This window comes from Triticum urartu, unplaced genomic scaffold, assembly GCF_003073215.2.
Source record: "Triticum urartu cultivar G1812 unplaced genomic scaffold, Tu2.1 TuUngrouped_contig_2101, whole genome shotgun sequence".
NCBI classification, from domain to species: domain Eukaryota; kingdom Viridiplantae; phylum Streptophyta; class Magnoliopsida; order Poales; family Poaceae; genus Triticum; species Triticum urartu.
This window is the reverse complement of record NW_024112568.1, coordinates 1-14,678: the sequence shown is the minus strand read 5'-3', so window position 1 is coordinate 14,678 and position 14,678 is coordinate 1. Positions and strand designations below refer to the sequence as shown.

The window sequence follows — 14,678 nt, the reverse complement described above, 5'->3', positions numbered from 1 at the left end:
GCTATGGGGCTGGGGCTTGAGCTACGCCCAAGATGCAGGCGATAGCACGCGGCTCCTGGAAGCCCCCAGCCCCCTCATCTTGATGGTGGTCGTCGTTCCTTCTTGGTGGTGGCGGCAGCGGAGGATGACCGGGGTTGCCCTGAGGGCGATCCTCGCGAGGTTGATCCCTCCAGGCGCCCTCGTGAGGATGATCTTGCCAATGGTCCTCACGAGGTCGGTTGCGCCACTCCTGGCATGGGCCATGGTCGTCCCAGCATCCTCCGTGACGTCCTCCTCCTCGGTCGTAGCCTCAGTCGTTGCGCTCGGGGCTTCGACCGAAGCGTCCGTCGCGAATCGCCCTGAGCTCTTGACAATCGTTGGTGTTGTGGTTGTGCATGTTGTGGAAGGCGCAGAATGGTCGGCTGCCCTTGAATGACTCAGGCTGGTCCCTGCCACACTTCGTGTCCGGCTCCGCCGCGAGCACGGCGAATCCCTTGCGCTTCACGTCCTTGGCCTTGGATTTCTTCTCCTCCGGGTCGGCAGCTGGGAGCTCGAGGAGGGAAAGGCGCCCTTCCTCAGCCCTTGCGCAGTTGGTTGCCAGGTTGAACAGCTCCAGGGATGTGCACAGCTCCTCGTGGATGGCGAGCTCCTCCTTCATCTTGACGTCGCCAAGGGAGAATGCAGAGATGATGGCCTCGTTCGTCACCTTGGGGATCTTTAGGCGGACGTTGTTGAAGCGCTGGATGTACTTTTGGGGGGTCTCCCCCGGTTGTTACTTAACGCGGTGCAGGTCACCCGCGGCCGGGGGGGCGGTCGCGCGTGCCCTGGAAGTTGGCAACGAAGCGGTCGCGCATCTCGTTCCAGGAAGAGATGGAGCCTGGAGGCAGGTTCAGGAGCCACGATCGCGCGCCATCCTTGAGAGCCATGTGGAACCAGTTCGTCGTGACTTTCTCGTCGCCGTTGACCGCCTCGATGCTTAGCTCGTAGAGCTGCAAGAACTCTGCGGGGTCGGGGGTGCCGTCGCAGCGAGGAGGCAGATCCGGCTTGAACTTGCCCGGCCAGGCGACGCTACGCAGCTCGGGGGTGAAGGCGCGGCAGCCGGCCGTAGTCACCGGGGCTTGCCGTGGAGGTGGAGCCTGGTCTTGGCGCCCGTGCACTACCACGGCAAGCAGCACATGGCCCTGCCGCGGCAAGCGATCCTAACGCGGCGGTGCGGGGAGCGGTGGAGCGTTCTCTTGCGGTCGAGGAACTTCTTGACAGCTTCTTTCTTCACGCGCGGGCGCTTGGCGCGGCGGTCGCGCCGCGGAGCCGCGCGCCTTGGCGCCAGGGCGCCATCTTGGTGCAGGGGTGGTGGAGGTGCTGCGTGAGCTACGTCGCCCGTAGCTGGTGGTGGACGAGGCAGCGAGAGGGACGGTGTAGGGGAGCCCCCTGCGGTGCTGACGAGTTCGACGATGCGATCCAGTCAGTCCTCATAGAGATCGTCGATTGGGCGATAACGCAGGAGCTCGCGCGCCATGAGTAACGCGGCACGTGCGTCCATGGGAGTGTGACGAGCGTGAGACGAGGAACCGGCGGGGGTCAGCGATGGAGTGGCAGTGCGGCCGTCCCGTCACACCGAGGGGTGCAACGAGGATGCTTGCTGCTCGTTCCCCGCTGGACCGGTGGCGGCGTTGGCGGCGGGTGACGAAGAACGGCGGGGAGGCCCGCAGACAGGAGCCGTCTGGGCGACGCGGGCGAAGAGGGCGGCCCGGCGCTCAGCTCGGGCGCAACGAGCTTCCCACATGGTTGCGACGAAGCGGTGGAACGCGGAGTGACGGAAGGAAAGCTTCGGCGCACCCCTACCTGGCGCGCCAAATGTCGAATTTCAGGTTCCGGCAAAACTCTTAAGGTTTGAACACTGGGGTGCGCGCGAAGATCTCTCCCTCACTGATCACGTCCTCAAACACTTCACGATCTCTAGGCTAGGCACACTAACTCACAACACACGAAACACGAGATTTATACTGGTTCGGGCCACCGTTGCGGTGTAATACCCTACACCAGTGTGGTGGTGGTGGATTGTCTTTTGGGCTGAGGATGAACAGTACAAGGGGAAGAACAGCCTCCTGAGGTGAGGTGTTCTTGTACTTGGTGAACTTGTGGTTGTGAGGATGGGTTGGATCTAGTCCAAATTAAGATGGCTGAGGCTCTCCCTCCCTACTGTGGTGGCTAATCCTATTTATAGAGGTCCTGGTCCTCTTCCCAAATATTGAGCGGGAAGGGATGCCACAACGGTAAATTCGAAAGGGGACAGCTAGTACAGCTTATCCTGTCAAAAGTAGTCTTCGTCTGCCAAAGGCTCTGATGGTGACGTCGTCTTGGGCTCCACGGTAACCTCCGTCTTGTCGTCCTGCTGGTCTTGGTCTCATTGCACCGATATGGAAATCTTTACCTGATGTCTCAGAACTCTTCGTCTGCATTTGCCTCCTTAGCACCAAAGTGCAAATAACAACACTGTGCGCGCTGGCGCCCGCCTGGCACCTGCCTGGCCGTGGTCGTCATGACTCACGTCACTGGAACCTCGCGAGGTTTGCCTCGCTTTGATCTCTTCGTCCCTTGCGAGCTAGCCTGGTAAGATCGCTCCCGAGGAGGTCTTGTGTCGTCCCTCTCGCGAGGGTCTTGTATGCTTGTTGGTGAAGATGGGCCGTATGGACCCGCTCGTAGAGCCACGCTGTGGGTCACAGGCAGGCAAGTCTAGGGACTCGGTTCCCAGAACATCGACAGACACCTGCTTTTCTGTACGATACACTGTGTTTGTATAATGACAGGCGGATTATCCGGCCAAATTACTGCTAACAGAATCTAAAGCTCCACGCGCTATCGCACAACTACCTGATTAAATTGGTTGTTTGTGTCCCTAATTAACCGTAGCCTCTTTTTTCTGTGTGAGACTCGCTCCACGCATGGCATGCATATGCCGGTACTGCCTCCGTAATCCAAAGCAGCCTCACCTATTTTGATTGCGGCGATATGTTTCCTAATTGCGTTTTCAATGCCGTGGATTTTAGTCCCGCTGAACTTATAATTCCTTGGCTATTGATTACGTCTCTCTTTTAGCAGTTTTCCTATTTTGCGGGTACTCTTTTAGCAGCTTAACATTAACATTAAACTAGGATCAAATCAAGCACTTAACACATATGCCATACGTAAACTCTGTTGCTCCAAACCAAACAGAAGTCCAACAACTTTATCAAAATTTTGGCATGTACAATGGCTATAAACCAAACAACACCATCTTATCAAAATTTTGGTCATGCCCTTGCTTTGGTCATGCCAATATTTTAGTGGGGCTAGCTGGGGCTCAAACAAACACACCCTAACGTCCAGTAAGAACACAAAAGGCAGAGAGACTGGCCTAAGGGACGGCCGGAGCACTGAGGAGGATGCCGAGATCGGAGTGGTCGCTTGCGAGGGGGGTGGCCGCGTTGCCGCTGTAATTGAAGTGGTGGGCAGCGGACACTCTAGCTCTCAACAAAGCATTATGCCCTCTCTACCATAAACAAGTTTTTTCTAATTCTCATTATCTATATTCGAAAATGCTGGACTTACATACAGATTAATTCCTACGTATTGAAGTCACGTCCTGACAAGTCCTGTTTTTACTCGTCTAATTAACCGAGCCTCCTAATTAACCCCCCTCGCCCCGAATTCAATAGGGTGTCCCGACAGCCAGCACATAAGATTTTCATAAGTTGCCCGTAGGTGTAGCATTGCTCATCTATATTTTATGCACTTCAATGTCTAGAGGGTTCTAGTACGTGTTTTAGCTACAAAGTGTGTCGATTATAGCTATGTATGTCAATCCCCTAGCTATTCAAAGAATAAAATTTATTAAAAAAATACTCTCTTCATTTTTGTATACAAGACTATTTTATTTTTCATATCAAACTTTGACTTGTAATTTTTCTCAATGAATATGGGTTATATTTCATAAAAAATACTCTCTCCGTTCCATAATATAAGAAAGTGTCAAAAACGTTATTATTATATTATGGAACGGAGAGAGTAACATCATTAGAAAGTTCTTTGAAGTGCGCATCCAATAACATATTTCTTGTGACATATAACCTATGTTTTGTTGATAAAATTAATGATATGAAGTGACCTTATTATATGAAAACAAAGAGAGTAAAATAGACAAATACCAGACAAACAGATACACTCTTTAGGTGCCATGTTCAATTACCGGTCATATTACAATCAACTTTGCAAAGGTCTACTGCCTCTGGCGGTCCTAAGCCCAACCAAACCACATTTCTTTTCTCCGTTCTAGCAAAGTTTATCAAAAAATCACTACAACATTTTGGCAACGGTTAACATGTTCATTCTTGAGAATGTTCACCACAGAGACTTAGTCTACCTCCAGCAAATTAGAAAGTTGAATTGCTAAGGCTCCATACATTTTGGCAACTCAGCCTCCATTGCATCTCTGCAAGAAAAAAGTTCCTTGCACAATGAATAACTTATGTTGCCTGTGTTGTCACGAAGGAGCATTCCAGCTCCAACACCATCATTCGACGACCCAGATCCATCAGTATTTAACTTTATCCACCCTTCAGGAGGAGCAGCCCACTTGCGTGTCTGGTCAAAAAATGTGCTTCTCCGCCATGTCCACTTGCTAATGATGCTCGATCAGATTGTCTTCCACTAGCTTTTTTTGTTGTTACAACTTTAAGACCTTCTTTGGTTTGAAGAAATTTCATAAAAAATTTAGAAGATAGGATTTTTATAGGATTTTTTCCTTTAAAGCCCTTTGGTTCATAGGAATAGATTCCTATTCCTACATAGGATTGGTTCCTATCCTCCACATTTCATAGGAAAATAAAAATGAGCCTAGACTCAATGAAAAAATTCCTTTGGTGTCAACCAAATGACATCTCGTTTCTTATTCCTACTCATAGGATTTGAGATACATGTCATATCATTTCCTATAAAATTCCTATTCCTACGATAATCCTATCCTATGAACCAAAAGAGGCCTAAATAGACTTGGTTATCATATTATTATTAGTAGCCTCGGTTATCACATTAATTGCATTATTGGGGTTAGTATACAATTACCTTTTTTCTTTCTTTTCTGTCATATTCTCCCCTTTGACCATTGTTCAAGGTTTTTACCATATTCATGTAGCCATCTTGGCAACTTAGTAATGCCACTTCACTTCCTTGACCTTTCTTGAGGGTTTTCACCCTATTCTTGTGGCTAAGCTGAATTCATCCAAAAAAACACGCAAACAATTATATAATATTTCAACGTGAGCTCCCGATGTTTCGTGTCCCAGACACCGCTTTGACCTGAACACCTCGTTCACTCGCCATGCCTCTCCTTCTATGCTCCCGTCGAGCTCCGCCAAGAGATGGACAAGCCGTGAAATTCTTATCGATTCCATGACGTCGAGATTCATTGCAAGACACGTTTTTTGGAAGAAAAAAAATAGCAGCGCAATCACCATCGGAGAAAAGTTCCATTCTACTCCCTCCGTAACTAAATATAAGGCATTTTTTATGCCCTATACTAAATATATAAAAACATGTTACAATTTGATACAAATGTAGTGTTTTTTAACACGGTATAAACGCAGATGTTTACTGCACACACACCTACATTATCACACGCACAGAAGGAGCGTTCCGCGAACAGCCCGAATGGGCAGCACAAGTTGCCAGCCCTCGTTTTCACCCATGAAGTCAATCCTCAAATGATGATTTACACTCGTTCCAACCATCGATTATTCAAAGACTCGTTTTCACCAAGGATGTCTGTCCCGCGTCCCATTGACCAACCCACGCACCGTCCTCACCTCAACAGCTCTCGCCTCGCCATGCCTCTCCCGGTCCTGCTCGCCCTGCTCTGCGCCCTACACGCCCCCGCGAGCTCCGCGTCCACGGCGACCTACTCCCTCTCGCCAGGCCAGTCGCTCGCCGGCGACGACAAGCTCGTCTCCAGCGGTGGCAAGTTCGCGCTCGGCTTCATCCAGATCCCAGGCAGCGACAGCAACCCCTCCGGCTCCGGCGGCAACAGCACTCAGCTGGGCATATGGTTCAGCCTCAACCGTGTTCCCAAGCTGACACTGGTGTGGGTGGCCAACAGGGGAGGCAGCCCGGTGGCCGGCGCCGCGTCCCCGGAGCTCACGATCTCCGGCGACGGCAACCTCGTCATCGTGGACCGCGGCAAAGTCGCCTGGTCCACCCGAGCCGACGTCACAGCCAACAACAACAACAACAACAGGACGGTCCTCCTTCTCCTGGACACCGGGAACCTCGTGCTGCGCAGCGCCTCCAACGCCTCCGACGTGATGTGGCAGAGCTTCGACCACCCCACGGACACTCTGCTCCCCGGCGCCACCATCGGGCTGGACAAGGTCACCGGCCGGAGCCGCCGCCTCGTCTCCAGGAAGAACCGGATCGACCAGGCTCCGGGCGCCTACTCCATGGAGCTGGGCCGGAGCGGCGTCGTCAGATGCTGTGGGACGCGTCCGTGCCCTACTGGTCCAGCGGGGAGTGGAACGGCGACTACTTCAGCTCGGTGCCGGAGATGACCGCCCGCCACCTGATAGGCTCCACCTTCGTCAACGACGACCGGGAGGTGTCCTTCGCCTACCACCTGCTCGACGAAACCATCACCATGTACAGCTTCCTGGACGTGTCCGGGCAGAGGAAGATGCTGGTCTGGCAGGATGCCACGCGGGACTGGGTGACGGTCTACGTCCACCCCACCACCCAGTGCGAGGTGCACGCCGTCTGCGGGCCATTCACGGCCTGCGACGACAGCGCGCCGGCGCCGTGCAGCTGCATGAAGGGGTTCTCCGTAGGTTCGCCTGAGGATTGGGACCTTGACGATCGGAGCACGAGCGGTTGCAGAAGGAACACTCAGCTGAATTGTGCTAGCATTAGCAACGGCACCATGGTTGGCATGGCTGACATGTTCTACGCCATGCCGGCCGTCAGGTTACCCTATAACCCCCACAGCGCCGCGGGATATGTCGCCAGCGCAGCCGAATGCGAGCAGGTCTGTCTGAGCAACTGCTCTTGCACTGCATATTCCTTTGGCAGTGGTGGCTGTTCTATGTGGCATGGTGGATTGCTGAACGTAAAACAACGCCAGATTGATGGTGCTTCTTCCAGCGGTGATGGCGAAATTCTTCACATCCGCCTCGCGGCGAAAGAGTTCCGGACCCGGAAAAACAACAGTGTAGTTATCATTTTGGTTGCCATTGGTGCAGGCCTCAACGCTTTGGTTATCTTGGTACTCGTCGTAGTGCTACGCAGGACCAGGAGGAACAAAAGGTACAGTGAAACATTAGACAAAATCCATGGTGGCAGTGGGCTTGTTTCATTCAGATACAGCGATTTGCGGCGTGCAACTAGAGATTTCTCAGAGAAGATTGGGGCAGGTGGTTTTGGTTCTGTGTTCAAGGGGTCGCTAAATGATTCGACCACTATAGCGGTGAAAAGGCTTTACGGTTGTTATCAACAAGAGAAGCAGTTCAGGGCTGAGGTGAGTTCAATTGGAATCCTCCACCATACAAATTTAGTCAAAATGGTTGGTTTCTGTTGTGAGGGCGACAAGAAGCTTCTTGTCTACGAACACATGCCAAACAGTTCCCTTGATGCCCATCTGTTCAGGAGCAGTGCCAAAGCTCTGAATTGGAGAACCAGATACCAGATAGCTCTTGGAGTTGCCAGGGGGCTGGCATACTTGCACGAGAGCTGCCTGGACTACATCATACACTGCGATATAAAGCCGCAAAACATACTTCTCGACGCGTTGTTCGTTCCTAAGATCGCCGACTTCGGGATGGCAAAGCTTCTCACAAGGGATTTTAGCCGGGTCATGACCACAACCAGGGGCACAATTGGGTACCTTGCCCCTGAATGGATCAGTGGAGTGGCCATCACGCCCAAAGTCGATGTGTATGGATATGGGATGGTGCTACTGGAGATCATATCCGGGAGGATGAACGCGAACGAAGAATGCGGCAGCAGTGGTGATGGCATTGTTTATTTCCCCATCCAGATGGCGCGCAAGCTTCTCGAGGGAAACGTCATGAGCTTCGTGGATGATAGGTTAAACGGTGATGTCATCGTCGACGAGGTTGAAAGGGCTTGCAAGGTTGCCTGTTGGTGCATTCAGGACAGGGAGTTTGAACGGCCAACGATGGGCAAGGTAGTCCAGATTCTTGAGGGTCTTGTTGAAGTCGACACCCCTCCGATGCCTAAGCTACTCGAAGCTATCGCCGGAAGATCACACTCAGCATGCACTTAGCCTGGCAACCGCGGACGGCCGTTAGCGTGGCTTGTATTCACCTGGTCTAACATATATGTCCATGTCAGCTCTTTCAACCAAGCGTCGTGCCTGTCGTTCCGGAAGCCGAGCTTGTCGCCGCTGCCAAGTGGTTGGCGAGCTGACATGGTGTCCGTCGCAGCAGAGCTTGTCACAACGATGTGTAGGTGGAAGATCACGGTGAAAACAAAGATGGGTAAAAGATGTGTAGCTATTCAAGTACAACCATCAAATTAACTAGTGGAGGGAAAATATGTTTCAATCGCGATCTAAGACCGGATGTTAGGCTTAACTTAGTGATGAGCTGCACGACCAATGGGCATTACAACGACCGACGTCGTCTCGTCTTCCTAGAATATAGTACTACTGTTCATGAACCTAAAATAATTTTTGTTTGACAGTTTCCTGAATGAACCTAAAATAAGTTGACAGTGGGGCACGGCGCAAGAACTCAAGTGATCTGCTGGCGCAACACCAAAACAGCAGAGACACCACCAGATTGATGTAGAGTTTATTACGTACTTCCCTGAATTTAACAAACTGAAAATGGGCAAGTTTTGAGACTAACGGAGGGAGGCTATTGATTGTCTTTTGAGTGGACATGTTACTACTATCAGTTGATGAATTTTTTTTAAAAAAAGTAAAAATATTGTATTTTTTCAATAATTTTAAAAAATGTTTAAAAATCCTTTTTTTATGAATCTTGTAATGTAAGGGACTTTAAAAATCATGAATTAAAAAATTATCCCAAATTTTAAAAAATGTTACAGAGTTTTAAAATCTGTTTAGTGAATTACAAAATGATCATGAATTTTTAAAAATCAAAATTTTAATGAATTTCGAAAAATGTTTCCAAATTTCAAAACATATTCACCAACTGTAAAAACGATGAGATTTAATAATGTTAGCTATTTTGAAATATGTTCACTATTTAATATATGTCCATGATTTTTAGAAATTTTATGAATTTCAGAAAATGTTCATGAATTTGATTTTTTTAAAGGTTCATGTTTTGTTATCTTTTCTCAAATGTAATTGTATTAAAAATAATTAAAAATAAAATACCGATAAAACAAGTAAAAAGAAACACAACAAAACAAGAAAAAAGATGTAGGCCCTAGTGCCTTCACAAAACAGGTGGTAACAAACAACACAAAAGCCCAAACTAGGCCAGCCCATTAACATGCAGGGTGCGCGTTTGGTTGCTATCTGGCTCGAATTAGGATCCGGCACCGTGAAACAGGCCCGTGCATGGGCCGAGGATCCCAAAGGAGGATAAAGAGCCCGAGCTGATGATGCTTTGATCACCCATTTTACGTCGAGGCTCGCGGAAAGATGAAGTTTAGCATGCACCTAACAAGTCTATTCTTTATCCAAAATAATAATTTTCTTCTATTTTCTCGCCAATTTTTTTTAGAACAAACAGTTTTCTTCTATTTTTCTTTTTTAAAACCAAGCTCACTTGACCATTTTGGTACCCTGTGAATCAGACAACATGTTTGATTCGAGCACTTTGAAATTTGTCATTGACATGACCGACCCTGTTGTGTTTCTGATTTCTAAGGCCATGTTTTTTTCAGTTTTGATTGGATTCGAATCATCTGTGGATTCACTTCACTGGCAAAGCTGATTTTGCGGCATGCGGAATCAGTTTTACAACTGAAGTACACTTTGAGGTGCTTCAGGCAATTGCACTGAAAATGGCTCAAATCCAGGTTTAGCTTCACCGGCAAAGCTGATTCAAACTAGTTGTTTTGTTTCAACGTCACTGATAAAGCAAAATCTCATCCCTGGTTCTCAAACGAAATAGTTGTTTGTTTCAGATTTCATATTCAACTTCACTAGCAAAGTTGAATCTGCCCTGGAGCTCAAACGAAATAGTAATCGCAATCGCAGCCGAGCATGTGTCAACTGCCAGCCATTACTTAGTTAGAAAGCTTTGCTCACCCACAATACACAACTCTCGTCGATCAAAACTCACCCAAGAGCAATTCGACGCTTGGATTGACAAATGAATATGTACCAAAAGAATACAGCCAAAATTCTTGTTATATCTTTTTATTTCTCTATTTATTTGCCTTTTTCCTTATTATTTTCTTCTTTTCATCTTTCCTTTTATTACTCTACCACATGAATATTATTTAACGAGCAAAAAAAGACCAGCTAAGCATTATTAGCTTGAGCAGTCTTTACCTCATCTAACAACGCTTCGAGCTTTCTTCGGGATTTGGCACAAAGGCTTGTTTTGAGAAACATGAACAATTAAAAAATGTGAACACCTTTTTAAAGATACATGAACAATTTTTACATATAATAATATAAAAAAAATATTCATGAACATGTTGTTTTTGTATATGCGAACATTTTTTAAAACATGAGCATCTCTTTGAGAAGTAACGAAAAATATATTTTCAAATAGAAAAGCATTTTCTAAGTTACATGGACATTTATTTTCATATGCGTGAACTTTTTTTATTGCAATGAATGAACACTTCATTTCCACATACACAAACATTTTAAAGGAAAATACATAAAAAATTAAAATCACATTAACATGTTGTATGTCCGTGGATTTTTTATTTTTTGCAACACGTGAACATTTTTTCACTTACTGTTTTTAAACTGGCTATATAAAACTGTCCTTAGAGATGTGGACAGCATCCAAGAATTGTGTATGACGTGCGCAACCTGCAGGCTATATCAAGCGTCAAAATCAAATGATGACTTCGAGGAACAGTTGGTAAGCTTTGCTCAGCAACAAGCCAGTCAAACCTAACGCAAGAGCAGTTGGACACTTGGACTGCTGACAAATGTATCTGCACCAACAGTATACAGCCAAAATTGCTTAATTTACGCCTATTGTAGAAATCAGCAGGCCGGCAAAGTATTGTTGTTTGTCTGAGAAAGACAAGAATGGATATTTTTTTTGGTTGTCGATGTAGAGTTGTAGACATAGGAGTACTATCTCACATGCATTCTACAAACATGGCTAAATTAACAAGACTGTTTCAGCTTGACCAAGAGTATAACACCCAGACCATCGTTGCCGTGATGTGGATGTTTTGCACTTGATTGCTAAATTAAACCTGAAGCAGATCTTCAATCACCGCATACTGACATTTTTTACTCCGCTATCAAGGAAAATAGTTGCGACATGTATCCATCCCACGCCTTAGATCTGGTGAAGAAAGACTAGACGTGAGGCGGAGTGTCAAAGTTTTTGACGAAACTGCCAACCCAATAGTTGCAGTTCCTCGGTAAATTAAGCCTGAATCTCACATCTTCACAGCGACATTTTTCACTCCATTGGTTTGGCGGTTGTGCTTGACTGCTGGTTCACCACGCTAAATTATTTCTTGCCATGGCGGCCGAGCAGAGCACCCACCCTACTACTACAGTTGCGGTCTCTGCAACTGCAAGCCACCCCTCCCCCTCTCCCTTGGTTCACCATGCCTCTCCTCCTCTTTGTGTTCACTGTCTTCACCTTACACGCCGCCGCCCCTGCAAATTCTGCCACGACGGACACCATCTCCTCCGCCCAACCACTCGTCGGCGGCGACAAGCTCGTCTCCCAAAATGGCAGGTACGCTCTTGGCTTCTTCGAGACCGGCAGCGAGTCCAACTGGTACATGGGCATATGGTTCAACACAGTCCCCAAGCTTACTCCAGCGTGGGTCGCAAACAGGGACGACCCAATCAAGAACATCACCTCGCTGGAGCTCACGATCTCCGGGGACGGCAACCTTGTCATCCTGAACCGGTCCAGCAGCTCCATAATCTGGTCTTCTCAAGCAAGAGTCACAACCACCGACACCATTGCTGTTCTCCTGAACACTGGGAATCTCGTCCTGCAGAACAGCTCTTCAGACTCATCAGATGTTTTCTGGCAGAGCTTTGACTACCCCACGGACACATTTTTGCCCGGGGCGAAGCTTGGGTATGACAAGGTCACCGGCCTCAATCGCCGCCTTGTTTCTTGGAAGAACTTGATCGACCCAGCCACTGGAGCATACCATGAGGAGTTAGACCCCAGTGGTCTCAACCAGTTCCTCCTTGCACCACTGAACTCTTCCATGCCATATTGGTACAGCGGCGTCTGGAACGGCCAATACTTTGCCTTGATGCCAGAGATGTCAAAAGGCTATCTTATGAATTTCACATTCGTCGACAACGATCAAGAGAAGTACTTCATGTATACCTTGCATGATGAAACCACGGTTATCCGTAATTATCTGGATGTCTCAGGTCAGGCAAAGACCAATATGTGGCAAGAAAGCTCACAGAATTGGCTGCCGATGTTTGCCCAGCCCAAAGCTCAGTGTGATGTCAATGCAGTCTGTGGACCTTCCACCATATGCAATGACAACGCGCTACCATCCTGTAACTGTATGAAGGGCTTCGCCGTGAGATCACCGAAGGACTGGGAACTAGATGATCGAACCAGTGGGTGCTTGAGAAACACTCCATTAGACTGCAGCAACAGAAGCACAATTTCGACAGATAGGTTCTACCCCATGCCATGTGTTAGACTGCCGCAAAATGATGATCATAGCAAGCCAGCTGCTGCTAATTCTGGTGAGTGTGCACAGATCTGCCTGGGTAACTGTTCTTGCACTGCATACTCCTTTGTGAAGGGTGAATGCTCTGTTTGGCACGGCGAATTACTTGACTGGAGACAGCATCAGTGCAGTGACAGTTCAAGCACAAATGGAGAAACTCTTTACCTTCGCCTTGCCGCCAACGAATTTCCCAGTCAGCAGGCTAGTAGAAGAGGAAAAACCAATGTTATACTCATCATCAGTGCAACTGTTGCTTCGTTAGGCTTGTTAGCAGCACTGGTGCTACTAATCATTATTTGGAGGAACAGAACAAAGTTATCTGGTGGCACACTGAAAATTGCTAAAGGTGTCAATGGTATCATCGCGTTCCGGTATGCTGATTTGCAACGCGCAACTAAAAGTTTCTCTGAGAAGCTCGGAGGAGGCAGCTTTGGTAGTGTGTTCAAGGGGTCTCTGGGTGACTCGACAACCATAGCGGTGAAAAGGCTTGACCATGCTAACCAGGGAGAGAAGCAATTCAGGGCCGAGGTGAGCTCCATCGGCATCATTCACCATATCAATTTAGTCAGGTTAATTGGCTTTTGCTGCGAGGGTAGTAGGCGGTTGCTTGTCTATGAGCACATGCCAAATCGTTCTCTCGATCTCCATTTATTCCAGAGCAATGCCACAATGCCATGGCATGACAGGTACCAAATCGCCCTCGGAGTTGCTAGAGGATTGGCCTACCTGCACGACAGCTGCCAAGACTGCATCATACACTGCGACATCAAACCAGAAAACATCCTCCTTGACGCTTCGTTCGCTCCGAGGATCGCCGACTTCGGGATGGCCAAGCTTCTGGGAAGGGATTTCAGCCGGGTGCTGACCACGGTGAGAGGGACTGCGGGTTATCTCGCGCCTGAATGGATCAGCGGCGTTGCGGTCACAACAAAAATCGATGTTTACAGCTACGGGATGGTGCTTCTGGAGATCATATCTGGGAGGAGAAATTCTTCGGCACCGTGTTCTTGCAGTGGCGACCATGGTGTTTATTTCCCTGTTAACGTTGCCCAGAAGCTTCTCGAAGGAGGCGACGTCGGGAGCTTGGTGGATCACATGTTACATGGCGACGTCAATCTGGATGAGGCTGCAACGGCTTGCAAGGTTGCGTGCTGGTGCATCCAAGATGATGAGTTTGATCGACCAACAATGGGAGAAGTAGTTCAGACTCTCGAGGGGCTGTCTGAGATCAGTGTGCCCCCGATGCCAAGGCTGCTTCAAGCTATGAGCGGCAGGGGAAATTCGCATTCGACATGCTGCTAATAAATATGTTAACTTTTAAGGGAGTATTTCTATTCTGGAATCCATGAAATTGTAATTCACATGTGTCAGAAATGAAGTTGCTATTTGTTAAAAATATATTTAATATACTCGTATGATAGACCGTTTGTGTGAGTAGTACAAGTGTATCGATTTGATCGATAAAACAACTATATGTGGCATTGGGAAAGAATACACAGTGTTCCCATAGCTTGGATGCTACATGAGCTTAGGGAAACTTTAATCCATTCTCAAAAGTTAGTGTCTAAAGACACATCTCCAAAACTTAAGTTCCAAAAGTTCCTGGGTATTGGGAAGGTGCCATCTAACCATCCCCAAAGCCCTAGTGATGTCAATCTTCAGGTTCCTTGAGTGTATTTTTCCCACATTCAAATTTGGTGTCTTATTATTGATCTACTTTTGCGCCTAAGATAAATCTTGATAAATTCAAGGCCTTAATCCAAAATCACCATCGGTCAAACCTCAAAGTCAAGCTTCTGATTAGAGAATTCTTGTAC

At 47.9% G+C, this 14,678-nt stretch overlaps 2 pseudogenes; both read left to right on the top strand.

Moving 5' to 3' along the window:
- Positions 1 to 5,751: 5,751 nt before the first annotated feature.
- Positions 5,752 to 8,725, top strand: LOC125526860 (annotated as a pseudogene).
- Positions 8,726 to 10,812: 2,087 nt separating this feature from the next.
- LOC125526861 lies at positions 10,813 to 14,663 on the top strand (annotated as a pseudogene).
- Positions 14,664 to 14,678: the final 15 nt, after the last annotated feature.